This window comes from Empidonax traillii, unplaced genomic scaffold (assembly GCF_003031625.1).
Source record: "Empidonax traillii isolate 1590-97213 ecotype Southwest subspecies unplaced genomic scaffold, ASM303162v1 scaffold928:size235608, whole genome shotgun sequence".
NCBI classification, from domain to species: Eukaryota; Metazoa; Chordata; class Aves; order Passeriformes; family Tyrannidae; genus Empidonax; species Empidonax traillii.
Window position 1 is genome coordinate 227,876 of NW_020956121.1, and position 7,287 is coordinate 235,162.

Sequence of the window (7,287 nt, forward strand, 5' to 3'; positions counted from 1 at the left end):
GTAGCACTAGTAAACTCATTTATTTTGTTGTACTGTAGCAAACAGGAAAAAAAAAGAGAAAAATTTAACTTTAAATGTTTTCATTAATATTAAATAGGTTTTGATGCAACTAGAAATTAAATGGAAAAAATGCTTTTACACTCAGAATATTTTAGTGATACATGTGCACTCAATTTACACTTCTAAATACTCCTGCTGGGTGTTGTTTCCAAATTACCACTAAAGCATAAACTATGTTCTTGGAAAATATTAATTAATTTGCTACTTTCTAATATTCAAACACTGGAATTACCTGTTTTTCTGTGATGATTTTGCATGTTTCTCTACCTCACAGACAGAACTGGCAATGCGCCTATTCATCTTACCAAATCTCTTTCCCTTGTAGTCCAAATGCTTTCTAAACTTCCAGGCCCAGGTCCCCTTCACTGTCTTCCAATCCCAAATTTTCTTGATTAATAGCTCCAGTTATTATTATTTCTTCCAGACATAACACTTCTAGTGTAATTTGAATTCTCTGGGGCAAGACATTATTTTTTTCAGGACTTTTGTGTGTTTGTATGTGTCCCTGTGTGCATGAGAGAGAAGGAAAGTTTCATCCCATTTAGTTCTGCTCTTGTCAAAAATTAGGTACATTGTTGTCTTAAAATGAAAATCCTGGTAACCTGTTTCTCATTGGCTTGGCTCTCCTGTTCCCAGGTATGGAATGGGACACAGAATTCAGCTGTTGGGAGGCCAGAAAATACTTGGGGGGAAGACTGAACAGCAGCATAATTTAAATTTGTTGGGTAAGGAGGCTGGGTAGGTGTGAAGGGGCTGGTTTGGGAGCAAAGGTGGTTGCTGCTCAGGAAGGGAGCCCAATGCTGGAAGGTGGGTGTGGAGGCTGAAGCTGAGCAGGAAGGGGGAGCTTGGACTGCCAGGAAGGCAGAGCTGCTGAAAGGGCACGTTCGGCGCTGGTTTGTAAGCATGGCTGGCTGTGACACAGCTGATGTGTGAATATGAAATAGCACTTCCACTATCACATGTGAGAATGGGGTTTCCTTAGGACTTGCTTTACTGATTGGAAAGTTGGAATGCAAAGCTTAGGCTCACATGTTCATGCTTTCATGTCTAAAGTTGGATTTGTGAAGGAGTGGCCTTATGTCCTCGGATGCCAACTCCTCCATCTGTTGCTGACTTCAGCAGTTAGTGCAAGTATTCAGCACATTTTACTAATCAGCCATTTGTGGGCTGATTCAGAGCCTCCTACAGGCCATGGATATCTTTCCTTAAAGTGTTTTTTAGTACCTCACCTTAGCTGCTGGCTTTTAAATCTGCTGGCTTTAGGAACCATCCAAAGTCACTGAGTGAATTAGTTAAAGACTTACTGATAGAATTCGAATTCCCTGCTATTGAGTGAGCTGGGTGCTGCTTCTGCCTGCTTGTAGTACTATTAAGAAAAGATTGTAATTATATTGAAAAATTCATATACCAGAATAAGTTCCATTAACTTGCTATCATGGAAGGTGTTTTCAAAAACACCAGCATGGGTTTGGAATATTGTAAATTCCACTAAGTTTTGCAAAGTTCAGAAGCATCAATGAATGTAGACAATTTTGAAACCTACAGACGAAAGATCCTGAGATTTTGATCTTAAAGTGCTCTTCAGTAAGTAATAATACCTGGAACTTCAGCTAGCCTATGATCTTAGTGAACACTTAAGGCACATTCATGCTTTACTTATTATTGGGGAAAAAAGATTAATGAGTGAACATGCTGGTATATAACAATATTTTTTTTTTCTGAGAAAGCTTAAAGAAAGTAGAGAATTTTAAAAGCTAATTAAAAAGAGGCTGATAGGGATAATAGCTCTTCAGAAAGAAGAATATCTCCTCTGTACTTCTCTACAATATGCTTTTGTTTATAAAAACATTATAAGCCTGGGAAAAATATATAATGACCCAAACCATGAAAAAGAGAAATATTATAAAAGAGAGTTAGCACACAGACCCAAACTGCCCAAACTGTTACTTGAAGAAAATCATCCCATTTGAAATTCTTCTTCTGTGAAGGTCACAGAGGCAAGAATGAAGTTATCCATGGCATGAATCATTAATAGAGGTACTTGAAGAATGACTCCTGATATAGCTAAACACTCTTATGCTTTGTAACCATTTCTATGCAGAAAAAAAATATAACTTAAAAATCTCTCCTTTAATGATGTAAATGGTGAACATAAAATTCTCAGTAGCTGATTTCATAGTTAAGTAGCTGCTTAGGTTTCAATTTACTTTCAATTACTTTAAAGCTGAAATGCTCATTTGGGTAAAATTTATCATTAATGTTTGTAAAGAGGAATAAATTTTGAAAAGGAGAGATCAATAAATTTTGAAAAAGGGAGATAAATAATTACTGTCCAGAAAATTGTTTCAAAGCAAGATGGCAATGAAAATTTAAGAAGATGTGGTGAAAGAACAAATACTATAACCCTGTTTAGTATTAAAACTGTAATTATACTGTATAATACTGTAAAAATTCCTAACATATTTTCAAGTATTTGTGTCACTTAAAGTAAATTTTAAAGCATCTAGAAACTTCAGGAGATTCAGCTATACCAGAGTTTTGAGTGTCATTGCCATTTATCTCTTATACTTTTATGTATGTATATTTTTGTCTGAAGAGCTTTGGAGCAGGTTCTGTTGTTCAGAGTCACCACTGACAGGAATCATTCTGTATATCACTCCATAGGTAAAATATGTCTTGTAATCTTTCCAAAAAGCTCATATACAACTTTGATGTGTCTCCTTGCAAATGAGATAAGTTAGGCAAAATCATAAATTTAGAATTTATATAATTTTGCAATTAAATACTTATTACAGCTGTATAATGTATTTGATGTCAAAATTAGATCCATGTATTTTTGTTATTTTCACTATTTTTTCATAACATAGAATGTGAACAAAATTAATTATTACTATTTGTTAGGTTAATAAGAGCTTGAATTAAAACAAAGTAGTTATACAGTAAGTATAATACAATTTTGGAGCCAGGGAATTTCTGATATTCCATCTGTCGATGCTTATGTTCTTTATGAATCCCCCTTGTTCATATGCTTGTTTACAGCCAGTGGTTTTGACATTTTTGGAGAAGTGTAGAAGTTAATCAATAGCAATCAAGGAAAAAGAAAGTGAATGTCTGTAATCTCTTTGCACTTCATCATGTTAGTTTGAGCACTCCATCACCACTCTGGTGGTTTCCTAAAATGACTGGTCAGCTCATACCAAAAAGAAGTTTCACGAGGAAGAAGATATCCTCCATGCAGCACTTCTCACTTCCTTCTGGCAGACTTTGTGCAACAAAATCTCCAGACTTCCTTCATATGCCTCACCTAAATCAATTTTGTCTACAATTTTCTTGCTTTGCTTGTCATTTGGGAGGATGGGAACATAATGCAATCTCACTTTCTTTTCTCATACCTCTGATTTCTTTCATACTTTACTGAAACATTTTCTCTGCATGTCATAGGCTCTAGCAGTAGTTCTGAGAGCTGTTTCTCTAGCATTCTCCTAAATATGTTAGCACTTCAGTGTTTAGTAAAACATACGTGTGGCAGCTGTGTAACACAATGTTATATTCTCTAGTTTAACATACATATTGTACTCACTGTTCCAAGTTTATTTCTCAGAATTCTCTTGGTTCTATACTTATTTTTCTCTCCTTCAGTATTCACTGCTTTGACTAATGTTGTGATTTTTCTCCTTATTTGTATTCCTTTCCAGAATAATGTCCATAAATTTGCAGAAAAAATAATGGCATTATTTATTTAGAACATTGTGTACATGAGAGACAATTTCTATGACAGCAAAGGTATACAAAATCCACTATATACTTCTGCAATAGTCATGTCCCCCACTCAGCATCTTACTGTATTCCTATTAGACACACAGCCTTGCCTTTTTCAACTTTTCAGAGGTTGATTTTACGTGTCTTGAAGCATTCCACATCTTCAGTACCTCTGCTGAACTGCCATCTGTAGTCACTTCTGTTGTTCTGCGTTTTTTCTTAATTAGATTTGATATTCTGACAGTTGCCATCCTTATCTGCTTTTTCCAAAGCCAAAGACATATTTCTTTGCACTTCCTTCTTAGGTAATCTGTTCTACTGCTCGTCATTATTTTCTTTTGTTGTTGTTGTTGTTCTGGAGGAGGAAAAGTATAAAAAAAACTTCCCAGCCTTCCTATCCCATTTTTCACATGGGCTCTGCTCAGGCACTGTCTACCTGCTTCTGCATCATACGTGTTCATAATTCTATTCCACCTCTGTCCAGAAAATCCTCATCAAATTTGAGATGTCCAGAAGATGCATTTTTTTCCTTCAGGTAAGAAAATGGAGACAGTGATTCATTCCTGTGTTACCTTTAAAGTAATTATGGTAGTTTGTTCTACTTCTTATGCACAACAGAAGGAATGCTGTAAATGTGGCTGCAAGCAGAACAGGAGTGTGCACAGCATTTGACACAAAGCTCTCTAAGAACATCGGGATCTCTAAAGCATCAGGCCCTCCATTATGTCCCCCACTCTGTTAACTCTTCGAGGTTCTAAGCCAGTTCTACAGAATTTAAGGAGCTGGAGTCTGTATATGTGGACTCTTGACACATCAACCAAGTTGCTCACATCAGCAGCTGTCACTGACCGAAACAAAGTGTCAAAAAAATAATATTATTGAGATACCATCTTTGTTCTTTAAGGAATGGCAGAAGATGCGGATGAGCCCAGCAGAAAAGATTAAAATCAGACATACATAACCTTCTCTAGAACCCCGTAAAAAGTTCCTTTTTAGATGTCTCATTTCTCAAAAGTCTTTCTTATTATTTTCAAACATTGTGATGAAGTGTTAATATACGTGGATTTCATTCCTGTGTGCGTACCATGAAATGATTTCGCTTCTCAAAGAAGTCCTTGTAGCTCCCTTTGGACCTCTTCACTGGAACTAAATGCATTATTGTTTAACCTTAGTTTGATGAGCATTCTAGAGCTCTATGGTACTGCTTCTTCAAGCTTAGCTTAAGTTGTCCTAAAATGTCTTGTTTAACCAGTAGTACCTGAGGTTTGCCAAACGCAATGCTAAGAAAGCGAGATGAGTAAACTGGTAATCCATTAAAGATTCAATTTGAAGAATCACATCAATTTATGTATTTCTGCTGATATGCAGTACACATGAAAAGGTTTCTTCAGAAATAATGTAACTGAAAATGCAGACTTCTGAATGGAAATTGAACTAAAGGGAATGAAAGTACACTGTATTTGAAGCCTTCTGCCTCATCCCCCTAAAAAATAATAGAAATAGACATAGGTAAAAAGGAGATGTATCTTTTTGGGGAGGGTGTTAGGTTTGGTTTTGGTTTGTTGGTTTGTGTTTTTTTTACAAATACGCCTTCATTTGTGAAACTGGATGCATAAAAGAAGTCGCCTTTTCCAGCAACTGCATATTCATGCATATTTTATAAGCTGGTGTAACTGACAATATGTTACAAGTACCCTCAGATAGTTTAAGAATAGTCCATTCAGAAAGGAGGGAGGAAGGAACTCAAGCTATCAATGGGGACTTGAAGATAAAAGTATTTCCATCGGTCCAAATTTCCATATATTTTCTCCACTTGTAAGATCACCGTTATCACCATATCAGGTGATAGGATGAAAGGTCTCTCTAGGCTTGTATCATGCCTTCTGCAGGAGACAGCTGGAATTTTATTAGGGAAAGAATGTATGAAACACAGCAAGAAGAGAGACTTACAAAATCCAGGTTCATTTTGAATACATTCAGTGCTAGAACTGTTATCCACATTTGTGTCATCTCTTTGTACCTCTTGTTACGCCTCTAGTCCCACCCCAGCAAGGAGTGTCATATTTAAATAGCACATGAGAAAGTTCTCTCTTTTGAGCTTGGTACCTGCATACCTTTACAAGACTTAGGTACAACTGTCTTTTTGAATTGTTTCCTTAAAAATTTCTGCCAGTCTTGCCGCATTAAGTTTTGTTTTGTTTTTTTTTTTTTTTTTTTTTTTTTTTTTTTTTTTTTTTTTTTTTTTTTTTTTTTTTTTTTTTTTTTTTTTTTTTTTTTTTTTTTTTTTTTTTTTTTTTTTTTTTTTTTTTTTTTTTTTTTTTTTTTTTTTTTTTTTTTTTTTTTTTTTTTTTTTTTTTTTTTACTTCCCAGTACAGTATTTGGCCTGATCACAAACAGAGCTTAGTTTAAAGATTCCTTTATCTTAGGGTCCAAAAGCACTTTGTTGGAACTTCTGGGTGATTGGAATGAAGGGTCTGAAATGATAATTTCTTCGCTGTACCTGCATTGTCCCTTCTGGACTACCAACAGCTTTGATTTACAGACTTGATGGAGAAGTCTCCCTACATCAGGCATGTTTTACCAATAGTCAACTGTCGTCACTGCTAAAATGGTTAACCTAATTTTCTTTTCTGAATTTAAATCAGTTTTTTATCTTTTGCTTTTGCCTTTTTTAATACCTTTGCCTACTGGATTAAGCAGCTTGCCATTATCACATTTATAATGCCATATGGTTGCATATTTGCCTATCACACAGTCATTACTTAAGCTTCTTTTAGATAAACTAATACATTGGGAGCCTGCTGTACAGTACTGCCATACTGTAGGATGTAAATGGGACAAGGTTTGAAGGTGGAATTAAAACCAGGAAATTAAAAGTAGGCAACTGATATAGTTGGAACAAACAAAACTTCAAGCACACAGATCCTTCTGTTGGTCTGAACAAAACCAGCAAACTTCAAGCTAAGTGCAGATTGGGAGAAATTCTTAGTTTTGACCTAATGTGGTAATCAGACAATTTGGGACAAGAAAAGTGATTGCCGTACTTAATCACCTGCCCTGTGACTAGAGGGGCAGATAAAAATGTTAAGAATTCCTCTGAGCTAAAATAAGAGAGCAAATTTTCAGCTGTGGAACACTGATAAATGAGTTGGAGGGCAGCTGCAGTGGAGGATTATAATGTGCTGTAAAGCCAGTATTTTATTCAGTCCATGATTTCGAGTGCATACAGCAGTTCTGAATTTTTGTTCCCAGGCTCAGCTGTTGAAGGTATTTTGTGGTCTCTCTGAGGTTGTGGGCTGAAAGGTCAAAGTTCTTTTGTGAAAAATGTTCTCCCACTGGGAAATGGGCTGTTAATTAAATAAAAGCTATTACTTCCTGCTACAAACCTTACTTCACTGTAAGGTGGTTTTTTCAGGTTTCAAATCATTCTTCTTTTCTCAGTCTTAAGATCTTTATGTTCTTTAAAAA